The 19,971-nt window shown below is 44.4% G+C and overlaps 1 protein-coding gene across 1 annotated transcript in view; it reads right to left on the reverse strand.

Moving 5' to 3' along the window:
* UFL1 (UFM1 specific ligase 1) overlaps window positions 1-19,971 on the reverse strand; it is a 428,808-nt gene that overhangs the window by 339,055 nt on the left and 69,782 nt on the right. The gene's annotated exons all lie outside the window — the stretch shown is intronic.

The following is a 19,971-nucleotide window of genomic DNA, read 5'->3' on the forward strand; positions in this document are numbered from 1 at the left end:
AGGATTTAGAATGTTGCAGCGTCTGATTTCTATGTGTGGCTGGAACAGTGTCAGTTCATAACCTGTTAAACGTGCAATGGTCAAGTGCTGAGTCTGTGTTCGGTTTAAAAGAACTTCCACGGAGTGTGGAACTTGTACTGTCAGGGAGTGTCCTAACACTATGGAATCACTTTGTCTGATAGCTAGAGCTGTGGCTGCAACTGACTTGAGGCACGCAGGCAGAGCCTGGGCTACTGGATCTAATGTGCTAGAAAAATAAGCACAGGGCTTGTATTGTCCTGCTTGATCTTGTGTGAGAACAGATAATGCAGTACCATCACGTTCTGTAACAAAAAGTGTAAAAGGCTTACTGTAGTTTGGTGTCGCTAGAACAGGTGCTTGACATAAGGCTTTCTTTAATTCATTGAATACAAGTGTATGTTCCTGGGTCCAAGGGAGGACAGTCGATACGGCTGCCTCCTGTGTCGTTAACTGCATCAGTGGCTTGGCTAGAAATGCATACTGAGGAATCCATTGTCTGCAGTAAGAAGTGAGGCCGATAAAAGCTCGTACCTCCTTCTGTGTCTTGGGCTGTGGAAGACTCGCTATTAACTGGATACGGTCTGGTGTCAACTGCCTACCCCACTTGGACAGTAAGTGTCCCAAGTATACCACTTGCTGGACACAGAATTGTAATTTGGAAGGGGACACCTTGTGCCCCTGCTCGGCCAGAAAATATAGAACCGTGAGTGACGCACGCTCGCAGTCACGTTCAGAACGGGCTGTGATCAGTAGATCATCGACATACTGGAGCAGGGCAGTGTCAGTTGGCATGCGGATATTGTCTAGTTGTCTCTTAAGTGCTTGACTGTAAATACTAGGACCTTCTGTGAAACCTTGAGGAGCTCGTGTGAATTTATAGCTCCTTCCATTTAAACAAAAACCGAAAAGGTACTGGCTGTCTGGATGAATGGGGACACTGAAAAATGCATTTTTGAGATCGATAACTGTGAAGAACGTGGCTTCAGAATCAATGGCTGTCAAAAGGGATGAAATATCTGGGACTACTGGATACTGGGGTATGATACATTTATTAAGCTCCCGAAGATCAATCACTAATCGATATACTGGAGGTGTATTTGGATCCGTACGTTTCAGAACTGGAATGATAGGAGAATTACATACATTGGAGTCAGTTTCTACAACCACTCCTTGAGCAATAAGTTTGTCAATAATTTTGGATAAGGCTGCTACAGCCTCAGGTGGCAATTTGTACTGTCTGATTCGTGGCAAAACTACACCTTGTTTGAGAGTCACACGATGGGGTGTGATATGCATACAACCTACATCGGTTGGACCTTGCGCCCATAAATGCTGTGGTACATTCAATAATCTTGGATCAAAATCACGTAATACATAATGACCTTTAAAGTCTCTCAGAAACAATCGGACCCCTTCTGGGGAGCAGCAAATAACTGCTCCTAATTCTTTCAATGTCTTAATGCCTAACAAATTTTCTGGACAAGATTTCGTGAGTAACAAATCAGTAGTTCGGGACAATGGACCAACTCCTAGAGTAACTGGTTTCGAAATTTCATTAACAATTGGCTTTCCTGAAAATCCAAGGGAAACATTTTTAGAGCCTGAGAGCGGAGCCCCTGGAACCTCGTCATGACTGATGGTAGTCCTACTTGCCCCTGTATCAATCAAAAACTTTCTGTCTTTCCCTAATACTTGACTGTGTACATAGGGACCCTCTTGATCTACAGGTATCTCGATGAGAGGCAAGCCTACCTCCCTCTCTAGGCTGTTTCATGAATATGGCTGATAATCTGGATACTCTGACTGTGCGTACTGGTACATCTGCTGTGTAACGTGTTGTGTTGCAGCGATAGGCTGCGGTGCTGGAACTGTCTGTTGTGCATTCTGTGGTGGCTGAGAAGTCTGTGAAACTTGTTCTTGTCTAGGCGGACGTGGTCTCTCTTTAGTCTTACCAGTAGCTATGTTGTGTTTCAGAACTGCACACTCGTTTATAAAATGACCTGGCTGTTTACAGTAATTGCAAGTCCCTTTAACGGGAGCTGCAGGATGACTGGCTTGATTCGGACCCCTCTTCTGACTGTCTTGTGGAACAGATTGTGCAACTAATACTTTCATTTTTGTGTCTTTCATACGTCTCCTTTCGTGTTCTTGCTCTTCCCTGATTCTATTCTGGTGATACTGGAGCATTTGTAACATTTGTGACGGAGTATTAGCTTGCCAACTACTTTCGACTTTCAATACTCGATTTTTAACTTGTGGACTTGAATTCTCGACCAGTTTGGTAACAAAAAGATGAGGGTACGATTCACTACTCGTTTTCAGACCACTGTTAATAATAAAACATTTTTCAAATCTAGAATAAAAATCACTAGTGTCTTCATCTTGTTTCTGTTTACAAGCTGAGATTGCATCCCAATCTTCCTTTTTCGTGGCTAGTAATCTTGGCAAAACCTGTATCAATAACTCGGGCAATTCTTTAACTTTACCCCCAAGACCGGTACCTGGTACTCGTGAATCATCTTCAGCTTCTAAAGCTGTCCAATCTATCTTTTTCTCTCCCACCTCCCATTCTTTTTCCTTGAGTTTTTCATATACCCCTGCGGGTAACAGGACTTTTAACATTTTAATGATATCAGGATACGTGTATTCTCCCATACGGAGCATGTCTTTTAATTCTCGATGGAACCCTGCTGGATCTTTGTCGTGACAAGGAATTAACTTTTTCATCTCTAAGAGTTCCATCTTTGTGATAGGGGTGTAAACAAATACTCGTTCTAGTTCACCACCCGTTCCTCTAACTGGGTGTACTTCTCGTAACGGATGCTGTCTATCTATGTAAAATGATTTACTTTCTGGAGGTGAGACATGAACAAAATGCGGATTCAGAAACGTTCGATATTTGTGGCGCTGTTCTAGAATGATACTAATTAAATCAGTACCTAGACCTCTCCATCTATACTGGAGTAACTCGTTCAATACATCATGTAGCGGACCTGGATCAGAATGCTGTCCCTCATACAGTGTAATGAGGTGCTGGATCATATACATACCCACCAGTCGCTGCTCGGCTGGGGGCAGTTTCAGAAACATTTGTGCCACTATTTCGTCTGGAAAAGTGGTAGAATCAGTAGTCCACCGGACTGCTGATCGGGCTAGTTCTTGTTCATGCATGGTACTAAGTTCACGATAACCGATTCGTGATTTCAGAATGTGATCGGTAGCTTGGAATACTTGCTCAAGAGAACCTTGTTCTGGTGCTGGAGGAGGGAAAACTTTCTTGTGATCTAGGCGTGAATGTCGGTCGGGAAGTCTAGTTCTACCTACATACGCTATTCTGGAGGGATTCTCGTCGTCTAGTTCTTCATTATCAGAGTCGTCTTCTTTCTCGGTTACTTGTGCTGCTTCTCGTTTCTCGTGTAACTTTATTATTTCCCTACGGATTCTCTTGTACATACTCTCTATACAGTTCTGTGTCTTGTGTCTTCCCTCGGCTATATGGTCACTCCACCTGGTCAGGACTTTCATTTCTTCCGGATCTTTATCCGGATAATCTTGTTCTCTTATTAAACAATTAATTAGAAACTTTAAAAGCATGAGCTGAATCTCGACTTTCCTTTGAACCATGGCGTCGCCAATACTTTCTGGATCTACTCCTGTACGGATGAAACGATATATTCTGTCTAGATAACCTTTCATATTCGGCAGGGTGTCCAAATAGTCGGTCACCCGTCTTAAACGTAATGAATATATGACCATAGTACCATCGCCTGGAACTGGATCATAACGACATTCGGTAAGTGCTCGCTTGATATCTGTAAATGTATGAACTTTTGGCGTACGCTGTAACGCTAGTTCATGTAGCGTCATACGTCTGTGTTGAGGCGGGGTACCAGGAGGACTTCCCCCCCGCGGTTCCTAAACTGGAATCGTCGGTGGGTACTGTACGTGTTGGTAGAGTGACTGATGTGGCGGGTACATGTACTGTAGGCTGGACCGGGGGTGCCGTAACAGGTGCTGCAACGGGTGCCCCGGTGGCTGGAGGAACAGGAATTACATTATTACAGGAGCAGGCGGAACAGGATTAGCATAGGCTGGGACTGTGTCGTCCAAATAGGACGAGAGAAATATATCAGCTGCGGTCGGTTTGTGACGTAGCTTAGTCGGAACTAATGGCGGCGGAAAATTACATGGTGCTTCCGGGGTTGCTTTTGGCAAGCCCTCGGCAAGAAGAGGATACATACCCTTAATAAGGGCATTTCTCTGTCGGTCTGACTGTTCTGTTTTAACTCGTTCACCTACTTCGATTAATTCCCTTTCTGAGGATTCCCTACTTAATTCTGTTTTTCTGATCTCTTTTTCGGTTCTTTTATGAGATTCTTTGCGCCATAACTCGATGGCATCTTTCTGGGACTGTCTGGATTTCTTTTTCCATAATGCTTCTTCTACTCGCATGATGCACTCGGCATCCCACGTACCTGATACGGGCCATCTATATTTCTCTTCTAATTCCTTGGTGTAATCCACCCATAAGTCTAGATATAATATGGCACTTAAGCCATGCTTATGATACATAAAATGACCTGGACTGTCCCTAGGCGGGACAGGAACTGCTTCCTCTAATAACCCTTTTCTGGTTTTTAACTGACGTAGTTTCGAGAATAGAGGCATTGTCTAGGCTGGAATCTGGACACAATACAATACACGATAAACACAATAATAACTGGAAAAACAAATCACTCATACCACGACATTGAAAACACATGGAATAACATTTAAAATAACAGTTCGGACAGAACACATGAATTTCTCGAGAACAGAACTTACTAGAATGACTAGATGCACTGCTTAAACAGCACGAAACTTACCGGTCCCATAAAGAGACACGTCAGGACCCGCGTCCACCTAGGTGAACACTTCGTGTTGGATCTGTGTACCCAAACCCACGGACCAGAGACAAATTAGTTGACCCTGTCTAGATACTACCCCAGCAACGGTACTCACCGGGCAGCAAGAACGGAAGGCCTCGGACTGGACTGGACTGTTACGACGACGGACTACGAACTTCGGACTTCAGTTACAGGTGGGCCTCCGGATACCTCGGACCTTGGACTCTCGGCTTGGGCTCTGGTCGGGACTCGCCGCGTTCCTCACCGCCTCGTCTGGATGCTGGACCGCAACCTCAGTCTCCTCCGTGGGCCTGAGGGATACTTGAAGCAGAAATATCTGCACGTGCACGGTATGGTTCCGTCACGGCTGCAGAGGATCAGGGGGCCTGCGCGGCTTCTCCGGCGCGTGGGGAAAGGGCAAGTCCCTGTTCGGGCGCCATTATGTGGTAAATAAATAATTAATTACCGGTTCTATTTTTTAATACAGTGAATGAAACAGATAGCTCAATAAATAAGAGTCAGGATTCGAGGTATCTTGAGTCTACAGGCTTTAATCAGGCATAAAGGACAGGAACAGGACAGCCTGCAATAGTACGGGATGGCAGCTGCCAGGGAAGGGACAAGGGAAACTGGGTGGCTAATTGGCAACTTTTAATATGGGTGCACAGTATATATACTTAAACAAATACATTACATTCAATACAGTAGGCGTAGCAGTAGGCGTGACTCGTAGCAGTCGCGAAAGATAAGGGCAAAATGATGTAACAAGAAGGCGTGTACAGGGCGTATACATAGACATGTGATGTAAACGTAACAGAAGTGTCATAAATGGGGCGGAAACATGGAGGGGGCTACCTGAGCAGCTGGGACCTCTAACCTAGTGGTGCGCGCAAACGGGCAATGACGTGTTACCAGGGAGAACTGGGGGCTATGACTTCTGCGCTAGAAGAGGAGACTAAAGTCTGGAGTGTCAGAGCGACATGTACCTAAGGCATATCTGGTATCTGGTGTTTGGAGTACATATTGATAGAATCCAAAAGTTATCAGGGCAAAGGCTACTAGACATTAGGACTGATGCATGCATAATTCTACATGTATTGCGTGTACGAGGAATATTCTATGAATATTAATACAGTATTTCTCTTACATGGAGACATAAAGGCTAGACCATGACGGAAACTATTGATGCGATGCAGTAGCTTAGGAATGCAGAGAAGGAGGGCTGGACTGATAACTAGAAACATAACATACTCTTGGCAGACTGGGAGGCAGAGCCAGGCCGGGCCGGGCCGGGCACTGCGAGGCATGAAGTAAGCTAAGGGTCAGGGATGCAGGTGGGGGCTGTATCGCTCCTCGGAGAGGGTTCAGGAGACAGGAGCTGAATCTGGTGTCCGGGCCCTTTCGAGGCCTAGAAACGGGGACAATTCAATGAGTTAACGTGCACACTGTAAAATGTGGCAACGTAGGTTTACATAAGCCTAATATTCGTTGTTTTCACGAGGACTGGAAACTGGCATACTAGAGATGGACACAACTGTAATTGCGTCTTTAATCGATCAGAGGGGAATACATGCATATCGATCATGCACATATAGCATAATATGGGGAACACGTAGGCACATATAACATGGCAAAATTTACTTTTCCACACCAGGATAGTAGCGAATGGCCACATTTCCCGGACCATATGTCTAGGTCGTGGTACGAGGCAGGGATGCCCACTCTCGCCTCTCCTTTTTGCTCTGGTCTTAGAAACTTTGGCGGTCACTATACGTACTACGCAACTACTGAGGGGGATACGATGGGATCCGCAGTGGGAAGACAGGGTGTCCCTTTACGCGGACGACATGCTTATATACCTCACAGACCTAGAACGTAGTCTGCCCAATCTACTAGCAATTTGCAACTCTCATGGGCGAGTATCAGGCTATACCATCAACTGGGCGAAGTCGATACTTTTTGAGCTCAAGGGGCCACTCCCACCGCTGCCGGACTCTTGTCCACTGAGGATGGCTCCCTCATCCTTCAAATATCTGGGAATCCACATCACTCGAGATGGATCGGAGTTTGCAAGACTCAACTTGTTGCCTCCCTTGTCCCGGCTCCATAGCGATGTGCACCACTGGAAGGAACTCCCATTGACGTTACTAGGCAGGGCAGCGCTATTTAAAATGATGGCCCTGCCGCGTTTTCTATACGTCCTTGAAAATGCCCCACATTTGATACCTGCCGATTTCCTACAGAAAGTGACAGCGCAAATCTCAAGTTTGCTATGGGGGAACCGACCAGCTCGAATTTCGCATGCGAAGCTGAATAGGGGGTGGTACGATGGGGGCATAGCACTGCCCAATATCCAATTCTATTATTGGACGGCCCAACTCAAGATTCTAAACCAGTGGTTGCACGCCCCACAGGAAGACCCGGCATTTAAAGCTGACAGGGTACAACTGGGTACAAATAGCTTACTGGCTCCTCTATATCACCGAGGCATTGCGGCGAAACTCATAGGGCCCACTAAACATACCGTTCAACTGTGGTACAAGGCACAAGCGAAGTTGCACTGGGGAGGGATCATCACAAAGCTCACGCCTCTGTGGGACACCAAAGCGTTGGGTCATTTACGACACACTAAGGGCTTCACTCAGTGGGACAGCATTGGGATATCGACTGTGGGAGATATGTGGAGTGGAGAGGGAGTGATCTCATTCGCGACCCTTCAAGAACAGTACGACATGAGGGACAGCGAACTATATCGATACATACAGATAAGGCATGCCCTGCAGGCGGCGATCCCACTTGATACATCCCCACCTGAATCCTCCCCACTAGAAGACCGTCTACTCACAGATTTCATGCAGGAAGGGGCAACATCATTAACATACCGTAAAATACTCAATAATGTACCTGACCCACTGCAGAAGCTGAAAGACAAATGGGAAACCGATGTCGGAGACCTTGATGAGTCCGACTGGAATGCGGCCATGGCGTCTCCACGTGAGGCGGGTATATCATCTAAATTCCGCTTGGTACAACTAAAAATTTTACATAGGATTTATTACACCCGCACAACACTACACAAACTACAGAGAGCAGATCATCCGTACTGTCTTAGGGGCTGCGGGGAAGAGGGCACCTTTACACACGCTTTGGGACTGCCCGCGCATTGTTTGCTTTTGGCAGCGAATACTACGAACTATCGCTCAAACACTCCACACCTCACTTACGCTAGACCCAAGGTTGTGTTTACTGAATATATGGGGGCCTACAGATCTTACTTTCTATGGGAGAGCATGGACCACAATTGGGCTCGTCACGGCCAAAAGGGATATCGCACAGAAATGGGGGACGGCGGAGCTCCCCACGCTGGCACAATGGATCAAAAACATGGATATGCTTATGTTGACGGAAAGGGCAGTCTATAAAACGAGAAATAACCCGCGCAAATGGAATGGAGTTTGGCAACCTTGGAACTCATACAGGGGTGATATTTGTGAGCCATTGGCAGGTGAGGACCTTGAAGGTTCTGATGACGAGGAAGATACTGATTAGGGGTCGAGCTCAGTGGGGGACAATCTACATCCACAGGGAGGGGCAGGCTGCAAAGTGATGGGGCTTGAGGGAGGAGGGAGGCGCGGGAGGGATGTGACTTTGGGAGGTTCACACGCTTGGTCCCATTCAGGAAGCCTTTGATACTGGATAACATGCCAAGAGTCACCCATTACCGTACTGATTCATGTGTGCAGTTTTGTTTTGTTTCACTTTTGGTTTAAGTTCAAAATAGTAACAGACGCAGAAAATATGAAAAGCAAATTGTATTTTCCCTGTGAAGCACATTCGGTCCGCGTGATCGATCATTATGTTGATAGTAGCCGTCTCTGCAACCAGATAAGGTTACGAGGTCTCTGTTTTGCTTACCTTTCTTTCATACGGTACACCGGCCTCAGGGTTGTAGGTATTTCTTTGTGCTGTGATGATACTGCTATTTGACTTTGCAATAAAAACAATTTAAAAAAGAGATCATTGCAGGTAACACAACCCACTATATGTCTATCCGCAGATGAGTGATAGTTCTAGAGGCCCTACATGTTAAAGTAGAGAAGGCAATCTAAGTATTAGAAAGATGCTGCACCATGTCTCGTCTTAATGTAAACAGGACTAAGTCCTACATTTGCTCAACACAAAACGACATGGATGCACAGTCCCTTCCTGAAATCGCAGAGATTGAAATGGAAAATATTGCAATGAGAAAGCTGGTGGTACAAATAGGCCGAGCATCAAAGTGATTTACTAAATGACAATACAAGGCCTGCACTGCAGTGAAAAGCAGTGAAATTAGCTTCCGGAATACGCTGCCACTCTCAACAAGAGGGAAACTAGCCATTTCTAAAATGGAGGTGCTACAACACCTTTTCTATTACATTGCAACACTGTTGATATGCATCCCCAAATAAATGTTCAGGAAATTCAATAAAATGCTCCTAGAATTAATATGCTGGGAAATGAGACACAATAGCACTGGCCAAATTGAAATTGTCAGCAAAGTTATATTACGCAGCTGTGCAAATGAGTTGGCAACTAGATCTATAATTATTTAACCCCTTCAGCGCTGATGACAAAGCCAGCTCGTCATGGGCGTTACCTGCGCTACGCGGATGACGAGCTGGCTTTGTCATAAACAGCGAGATTTTCAAATTTCAGCGCACAGCGGGAAAACCCGCTAGCGCGCTAGAGGTTAAACCAAGATGAAGGCAGGACACAACTCCAGGCTATTAGAAACCCTCAGCTACAGTTGGAATCTTTGGAGACAAAGGACACAAAGAAAACCCTGTTAGGCTTGTGCCATCCCACACAGGGTTTGCAGGCCCTCCAGCAGAGGGGACTACAGCTCAGGGAAGACAACAGGATCATTCAGATAGGATGCTTTTATAAAGGAGGAAAGCTTAAAACTTTCAGCGCTGTAACAGATGAATATGGGTTTGCGCAAGTACATATTCTGCTGTATAGAGTGGTAAGAGCTGTAATGCTGCAAAGATGGAAGATGGAACTCTTCAAATCACCCACACACATAGGGTTACAGCTGATTTGCACAACCAGAGGCACTGTCAGGGTGATTATGTGATTTTATAGGGCCATTCATCAACAGGCGCCCTAGATTACCTGGAGGATAAATGGAGTGCAGATGTTGGCAGACCTATAGAAGACACAGAATGGGAACACGTACTGATTAAAATAAACACCCACGAGACTAACAAATTCTACACAGGGGTGCAGTCGAGCTGCTCAAGAAGTATGCAGGCTGACGGCGATTTTCATCATATGATATGGAATTTCCAAGGCCTCATAACATATTGGGCGACAATAGAAAATCAGCTTAACATGACCACAAACAGATAGAAAGTGGTGTTGGCGGTATGCCTACAGGGCTTCTTTCCAAATCACATAGAGAAAAATAAAATCAGTACCAGATTTACAGAACTTGCTTTAATCATACCTAAAAGACAAATTGTGATGAGCTGGAAAGCAAAGTAATCACCATGCACAGTGAGATGGCAATGGGATGTTTTGAAATGGAAAGCATCCTCCATCATATGGAATGACAAAGGGGAATGAGAAAGACAGAGTTTGCAAAGGAATGGCACACAACAGTAACAGAGAGTAGAAGCAGTAACACGGAAAAAGAACAACCCCAGTACCTTGTAATGAAATGCTAACTGAAGGAAAATGTGGTTGGGAGAATATGAAGAGAGTGAGAGTAAGAAAATGAAGGCAACTTTCTCAGAAGCCCGATCATGGCCTGGAGTGTGGGGCAAATACCCACCCAGGAAGGTGTACAACCTCGGGAAAAGCTTGCACTGAGCGATCACCACAAAAATGCACAAATAAAGGCAGAATATATGAAGTATGACCCGATTCTAGTTTCACATGAGGTACATTAATTGCAAAGCAAAGTCGCCCCTCAGGTCATAATGAAACTGGGCGCCCGTCGGGGTAATGTCAACACAATAGTGTTCTTTATATATGTAGAGTACCATTCTTGCTTTAGGTATGTCTATGGAGGAGACCATCCTAATGAAAGTCAAATATTTACCTTTCTATATAGTTGAATACACCAGTAGCCTGGGGTGCAGTGCCTGGGTTTACTAATGAAAAGCACAAACATACACTGTACAATCAAGCATTCAATGGTCCGTTTAGCAGCGGTTTTTCTTTTACTAGCAGCATATAGGGCAAAGAGTTGGTAAGATTATTTCATGTATAGTGTCCTGTTGATTTGGTACGTACAAGCTTATCTCACATCGTGAATATGTAAAAACCCTGTCTGGAATTGGCTTACAGCCCTGAAAAAAAACACTAAGAAATGCAATGGCGAAGGCGCGCCTAAGGCAAGCCCGTCTGCACCCGTCTGTGCCCGGCCAAGGCCAGGGGCCAGAAACCCTGTCTGTGGCATACCAGCTCAATATGATACCATCAGGTATTCACGAAATGCGCTACTAGCTTGCGCTACTAGCTTACGCCTAACCTATGTAACAACTATACACAGTGTGCTTTGGCCCGCCCCGGATTTACACATGGCCCAATTTCTTGTCGCGCTTGTAAATGGTCCAGCATGGGACAATATCTGACAGGTAGCCAGGCAATCCAGGATCACCCGAAACACTCATGTATTTATTTTAATGCAAGATCCTTCTCTAAGCATGCCATTGATATCTGGGACCTTCTGTATGAAAGGAACCCCGATCTTGTCTTTAGAACTGAAACATGGCTGAATGATTTTAATTCTCCTGATGTGGCCAATGCACTACCCACCAATTACAAAATTATCAAACAAGACAGGATTGGATGTAGGGGAGGGGGAGTTGCTATCATGTTCAAAGATTATCTGACTTGCTTACCAGTACAAGTAACATCACACAATGAACATGAAATACTCCCCTTCCAATTACTTCATGAAGGCCTTATTATTTTAGCAGGAGTAGTAATTTATAATCCCCCAGGTCACCAATTGGACCTCAGTACTAGGCTATTTACACAACTTCTCCCAACTTGCCTAAAATACAAGAACTACTTGGTAATTGGGGATTTTAATGTACATTATGAGGAGAAAGGCAACTCGGTCGTCTCTCAACTGGAGAGCGACATGCAGATACTTAATCTTAAACAGTGGATAGAAGGGCCCACCCATATAGCTGGTCATACACTTGACCTGACCTACTCTTCTCCAACATTGAAGCCACGTATATTGAAGAGATCAAGCCATTACTCTGGACAGACCATTCGCCTATAGTTTTTACGCTGGGTCTGCCAGTGAAACCAATTAAGTCCAGGAAAACCTACCATACATGAAATCGAGCCTGGAGGCTAATCACTGAATCTGCATTTGCAACACATTTTTCAGGCTCCAACATACAGATCTTAGATGTCCCTGCAGTATGTACTAATCTTGAGACAGAGATTTACCGAACTCTGGATAAACTGGCCCCCATACGAAATTCTAAGTCTCGGCAACGACCTCACACGGAAAAATGGTATACCCCACAACTCAAGAGCCTCAAGAGGAAATGTCAGAAACTCGAGAACCAATGGAGGCTATTAAGAAATGAATCAAGTAAATTGAGATATAAATCTGAGCTCAGATCTTACAATCCTGCCATAAAAATCACAAAAAAATCATACTACACGCTGCGTATTAATGAGAACTGCAATTCTGCTAAAGAACTTTTTAGAATTGCTAAAGAACTTAGTAAACCGACTAGCATGTCCCAAAGCATAGTCCCTTCAGTAGAGGCTTGTGACAAAATAAGGAAGATCTATACCACTTTTAACTCCCCTAGTAAAGCTAATACAATAAATAAGGTTTCTTTAATTCCTCACTCGGAAGCCACATCAGTTATGGGCAATTTTACACCACTCACAGATAACGAGGTTTTGAAGACAATGAGCGAAGTGAAATCTGGATCGGCGTTAGACCCTTGCCCCCACTTCATTTTTGCACAGATGGCCCCCACTCTGTCCATTGATCACTGAGCTTTTTAACAATTCCTTAAAAACTGCAATTGCCTCAGTAATTCCCATTTTAAAAAAAGCAGGAACGGATGTCCTCAATCCCGAAAACTATCGTCCCATTTCCCAACTCCCCTACCTCTCTAAGGTCTTGGAGAAGCTGGTAAATGGGCAACTGTCAGAGTTTTTGGAAACAAATAATCTTCTTGATCCATCTCAGACAGGATTTAGGATTTAGAGCAAACAACAGTACAGAGGCAACGCTGCTGGCAGTGTCAGACAATATTAGACTATGCACTGACCTAGGAGGGGCAGTTGCTCTGATATTGCTGGACCTGTCGGCAGCATTCGACACGGTCTCTCATGACAGCCTGATGGAAATTCTCTATGAAAAAGGAATTTACTCCAATGCATTGAGCTGGCTACGTTCATTTTTAAGTAATCAGACACTATCTGTACATCTCGGTCAATTTCAATCCAAACCTAGCCCCACTGGCTGTGGTGTCCCGCAGGGAGCATCACTAAGCTCCACCCTATTCAACGTCTATATTTCATCACTGGCTAAAATTGGTAGGAAGTGGGGCATTGGTATTTGCTCATATGCGGATGACACGCAAATGATGGTGGCCTTGGATGAAAAACCAGAGATCACCAAATCAAAGTTGCACAATTGTCTTACAGAAATGGCCCAATGGATGCACATGCACTGCATTTTTGATGACGCCCTGACCATGAATGAACATGAGCAGTCCCTTTGCGGCAAATGTTTTTGCTATGCTGAAACTTCTGGCGAGACTTTTTCCCTGGATACCACTGGACTGCAGAAGATCTGTCACGCAAGCCCTGCTGGTTAGTCTGTTAGACTATGGGAATGCACTATTCGTATGCATGAATGAACAACTATTTACACGATTACAGGTGCTGCAGAACGCCGCTGCGAAACTCGTCTGCAATATGGGGAAGCTCGATTCTGCCTCAATGTGTTTGAAGAAATTACATTGGTTGCCTGTGCGCCAAAGAGCAGCATTTAAATTACTTAGTCACACTCACAAAGCTCTGCACAAAACAGGCCCTAGAATACTTCAGGAGAAGGCGGAGTTCTATGTTGTCTAGATGTGTTAAAAACACATCTATTCCCTAAATATTAAGTTACAGCCTGAAGACCAACCAGGATATTTGCTCAGCGCCTTGATATCCCTCGGGATGAGTGTAGCGCTTTACAAATAAATAAATAAATAAAAGCCTGTCTGGAATTGGCCTAGAGCCCTGAAAAAACACTAAGAAATGCAATGGCTTAGTGCACCAGAAACAGACTACCTTACGTACAAACTATGGGAGAAGAAGCAAAACGTCTCGATCCCTCGTCAAGCATATCTCGAGATACGAACTTTGGGCCTCATTTACAATATTTTGATACACTGCTGCGCAGCAAGCATTCCTGATGCGCTGAAGCGCGTAAAAATAAAAGGGCAGGAATGGTCCGTATATACAAGATATGGCACATTTTTGTCCTTCTCCCCTGCACAGGTGCACAAATAGCAGCCGTGCGCCAGTGCAGAAATCCATGCGTCACTTTGCAAGAGTGTCTACGCTGAGGGGATGATTGTTTTTCATAAGGAATGCACACATTCCTGCACAAAAACAATAATTGAAAGTATTTTCCTCTTTCTATGCGTGCTGCAGAATGCAGTGCAGCATGCATAAAAAGAGGGAAAAAAGGGGAGAAATAAAAGTATTTCCCCTTATTGCGCCTCCTTACGGCTCTCCTGGGGAGGCGTAGGATTTTGACGGCTTTCCAGGTTTACAAAATGGTGTAAATCTGGGAACGAGTCAAGTTCCATGGATGTTGCGTGGGAACAGCAACACCCATGGAATGCCCCTTTCACGTGGAGTTATGCTTGAAAGGGAAACATTTACAAGGCCATGAAAAGTCACGCAGGGTGACTTTACATGGCCTTGAAAATATAGGGAAGCCCATTACACTGTGGATTCATCAATAAAAGTGACACACTGGCGGAGCAATGGGCTTGTAATTAAGACCCTTGGGGTTTATAGCGTACTTCATCTACACAGTGAGATTCTGCTAACCTTTGAGGAATCGTGCTTGATTGAACGGCCAAGCATCAGTTCAAGTGGGGGTAGTATCAACCTACTACATCCTGTATTCAAATTTCATGTGGGTGAAAGGGTGAGTGTGGCAAATGTACTCATAGGAGTCCCTGGTGAAATACATATGCTTTGAGCTTGATTTGAGCAGGTGGTTTCTGTTGCTGGGCAGTGGAACTTAACCTCTTTGAGGCGTCAGATGGCCGGGTCGTCGCAGTGGGCATGTGCAGAGGAAGGCCGGGGCCGTCCGAACCGTGAACGCGTCATTTTTTTCAGCACCGCAGCGGAATGTCTGCCGCGGCGCAGTGGTTAATTGTCAGCACCGCCACTTATGACAGTCTGCACTGTTTATCTTAATCTAAATTAGAGAGTAACACAACAGTTGTTTATTATTTTAACAAAAATTTAAAATGACTAATATCTGCTGCACAATTCATTATTGTAGCCTTGGGGCCTGGAATAGACTGAGATTCCATACTTGCAGGGTGTGTTAATTAGTAGTTGTGTTGATTCTGTCACTGGCGGCACACACAGGGGCAATGAGTAGCGCAAGCTGCAGTGGCCTCTTGATGAGGACCCCTGCACCTATTTGTTTTACAAATTAAGCACTGTAAATACACCTGGCAACCTAAAGCATGCAAGAGGCGTCATTGGTTTTGAGGTAGGCCGACAAGGACACCAAGTGGACCATTTTTGCTTTCATATATACAGATATAATATCAATCTAAGGGCTTCCCTGTTCTGTAAACATGCCTTTTAGAAATGCATGATTTAGCTAGTACTCCTGAATGTCACCCGACTCCGTGATGAATGTGTCTGTGACGTCGAAGTCACATGACTAACCGCACACAAGTACTGATCAACCAATGTGAAATCTTTTGTAAATGTCTGGAAAATTAGAACAATTTTGTTCCCCTTGACTGCTCTGTAAAAGACTACTGTGATGGTGTTTATCAGATATGCAGAGTCTTGTCTAGAACTATGGTCTGAAAGACTTGGTAGTTCCACGCCCAATGTCTGTAGTTCATGAACAAAGTCATGTGACAGACTAAAACTTGAATCCAAAAAGGAACAGTAATTTGACGGTCCTCTTTCTGCTGCTTGGCATTCTTGGAACGAATGCTCATTTACCAACTAATTGCCTTAATACATGCACACTTTTAAGGCTTTGCAGCATAGATGTTTAGCCACTGCCAAGAAACTTTGTAAAAACGTAACAGCAATATTTACTCAGATTGGAATGCACCTTCATGTGGAAAGAGGATAACATCTGGCCGATCAGTCACCACGTGTGATATGATGGGGTTTGCCCATCTAATCCTCCCCAATCTTTTGCTTTTTGATCACCTTGTTATCAACTTTCTTCCTGTGGGGTTAGCATCATAATCTGTGACTCACCCACAGTAAACTCATGGTAAAATGACCGCACTTGTTTACCACCAGTGTACGCCTTTTAAGATAAGTACACTGTGACGCAGCAAAGTTAAGAGGCACTAGGCTGGTTACAAGTGGACCTGTGTGCGGGCTGTGCATGGGAGACTTCTGCCATGCGCAGCCTGGTAACTGAGTAGTCATTTTCCTTCCAAGCCCACTTTGGTTCTCCCTTAGTTTTGCCTATTGGATATTTTAGGCTGCCTTTGCGTTGCACATCCACACATAACACATTTTTTTTCGTGATATTATTTTAGGAATACGCTGTACAAGTTGTTTGTTATTCAGTGATTCATCTCACGAGCCAGTCTGCACATTATGGATAAGGTTGCATAACCATAACAATAATGGTGTACTGTTTTCTTTTGCCCGGTCAGCAACAGCTCCTAATGTTTTAGACATAACACAGTAGTACAGCTGCAGCTTTCCAACAAAGTAGTTTTTTCATATAAACTGTGTTTTGTCCCCTAGGGGCAGAGAGAAGAATTCCTGCATACAGATCGGTCCTGGAATGAAGCCCGTAGAGTCGGACATCCACCCTCGCGTAAACTGAGTTTACACTCATGATGCAGACCTCCTAACCACATACATTAGGTATGGGGACTGTTGCCAATCCAGGAGATAACTTTTATGTCCCTGTGTCCTCACAGTGAGGTCGGGTCTAGACCGACAGATAATTTGCCATGGTGGGAATATTTATTTTATACAGCCTGATAGTAATGCTAATTTCTTTTAGTTTCATCTGCTTAGTGATCGCAGCACATTTGCTTCATAATAGACCAAGACAGTTTCAATAAATGTAGTGTATACTTTCTGTGTGACTTTCTTATATTCACTACGGGCATGCATGAGTAAGAGACAAAAGGTGATGATCTGTTTCCACTGTTCTAGGTGGTCAAGTTCTAGGTTGCCAAAATCACCTGTGCTCTAGGAAAGTTGTGTGTTCAGGTGAGGCACTTTGAGCTAGCCAGGATTTAGGCTGACTGATAATGACATTGTAGAGAGACTCAGTCCCTTCGTTCTGATGTCCAGTCATCCAAAGGACAGTTCTGCTTTCCCAGCTGAATCGCTGAGACAACTGTACACAGGTAGCCTGGCGCAGAGGGAACTCAGTAGGATTGGATATAGGGAAAGTCAGTGTGGTTACTGTCTTTCCAGCAGTGACACTCAATTATACACCGGGGGCAGCCAGTAGGGTGGCCAAGTGGCACCAGGCACACCAAAAGTAAGGGAAAGGCCATGAGGATCAAAAACAAGAAAACGAAGGGCAAAGGTTCTCCAAGCTCAGCAGGAAAACCGCTTTTTGATTATTCACTGTGCCCAAGGGAGCACCTACAGGGCTTTACCATTCAGCACATTTTCTCCTCTCGTGGTGTCCCCAGGATGGTGGGGCCGCCATCAAAAAAGTGCAGGGGAGCTCCCCTCATGGGCCCAAGGAGAAATTTTTAATAGTGCCGACTCCAAGTTTGGTGGGACTCAACATTTTCCCTAAATGTTCAAGCACTCAAGGCTGGACCATGTGATCTTCAGCTGAGAGTGCACTGAGAAAATGCCTTCTTAAAACAGCGGAATAGTAACCTTGGAGGTTGTCATTATGAACTTGATGGTGCAAACATAATTCAGCTTGTGCAAATCTGAGAAATCTGGCAGATCTTGATGGTTTGACAGACAGTTGGCAAGTATTCAATAATCCTGGAAAAGATAGATAGAGGAGACAGGCCGTTAGTTGGCCGGAGAAGGGTCAGAATTGTGTTTTTAAAAGCAGTAGTAAGATCACAGACAACTTGAATCATTCGGAGTAGACGTTTGTAAAGTGTTTGCATTTACATAGTGCTTTTTCTACCACCTGTTAGTCACAAAGCTCTTTCCAGGTCGACAAGACAGAAACAAATCTATTTTTGTATGGTTGCAAAGGTAACGGATGGTGAATTGTTTGACAAGTCTTGAGGTCATGCATGTAGGAGTGCTACAACCATGTTGTAGAATGCATGTGACAGCATTGTGCTACATGAATAAAGTAGCCAAAGAGTGCATGAGATAGGATTGCCTCTTGCATATACAGACCTGTAGTTCTTGTAGGTTTCATTCAGTTGGTGTTTTGAGAAACAGCCAGGACCATATAACTGTTCTAAATGACAGGTGTTTTTGGATTAAACATTTGTATTGTAGGTGCATATTCAAAAACCTGCATGTCTGTCGAGACAAATAGCATCCATCCAGTTGAGATTTTTTTTTTTTTTTACAGCAGAATGGTGGTCATTTAGGATTATAATCCAACTTTCCGCTGGTGAAAAACAGACTCCGCTCTATAGTACACCCAGTGGGAGAGGCAATGAGGTTTTAATTAAATTCTTCTAGCAATGGTTAACCAGTGCAAGGCCTTGAGAGCAGCAGCGATGTGTTCTGGTCTGCTCAACTTTAGTAAATCTTTCAGCACCATTCATTGGCCACTGTAATTTGCAGATTCGGTATTTTGGCAGTCCAATTTGTACCCTAATCTTGTTGAATAGTCCAATGTGAGGGAAGTTCTTGCATGGGACTCCCATGGTGAAAAGTGTTTTTTTGATCTCTTGATGAACCTGTGGTTGCAGTGACAGACTGGAATATATGATTAGACCAAGGTTTGCTATCTGTGCGAGGTATTTGGGAATAGTCCCAAAAAGTTATGCGAGAGAGCAGCGGAGGCATCATTTTGATGTTGAACTAGCAAGTTGGTTTACAATCTGGCGAGACAGACTGAAAACAGGTTTGAAAGTAGAAAGACAAGGGTGATGAAAGACCTGCTCCCACCACCCATTAACACGCTTAATGCTCCACACAATAAGGTGTTCTCCAGAATGCAAAAGGGAAGGGGCATAGTGATTAATTCTCAGACTAATACAGCCAGGGACCAAACAAATCTCAACGCACAAGCACTCAAACTGAATTTGCTGAGAAGGGAGAGCCAATGAAAACCTCACTATGCTACCAAGACATGGTCAAACATTAATCAACTGAAAACAAGCACTGCAGTTTTTGGATCATCCTAGCTTAAAGTCTCAAGTAACAGTAATTTGTATTGCTTGGTAAAATTCCTGTACCATGGATGTTGAGGCACAAATGTTGAGATCTTGTTCAAGAGCCTCACCTGGTACTTCTGTAGGAGAGTCAATGATTGCCATTGCCTGACAAGGAATGTAGTGACCGAGGGCATGGGTACATTCAGCAGGCCCAACACTGATAAAGGAAGCATGTTCCACAGGAGGAAAAGTAGCAGAGATATCTAAAAGAATATGGTTGGCAAGGTGGTCCCTGTTGTGGTCTAACCCAAACTAGTTTAACACTTCTTCTAGGTTGTTTCTATCACCAACCCGAGTCACTACCTGATTTCCAAGATATTCAAGCGCATGGGGTAATTTCAAAGCCAATGAGCCAGATAACTTTTTTCCAACCTGAACGGCATTTACAAATCATTGTTTGGAGATGGTGACAGTACTAAGCTCCCTGCTGCTTTTCCTCTTGTTCTGTGGATAGAATAGCAACAGCT

Source organism: Lissotriton helveticus, chromosome 6 (genome assembly GCF_964261635.1).
Source record: "Lissotriton helveticus chromosome 6, aLisHel1.1, whole genome shotgun sequence".
Lineage (NCBI taxonomy): Eukaryota > Metazoa > Chordata > Amphibia > Caudata > Salamandridae > Lissotriton > Lissotriton helveticus.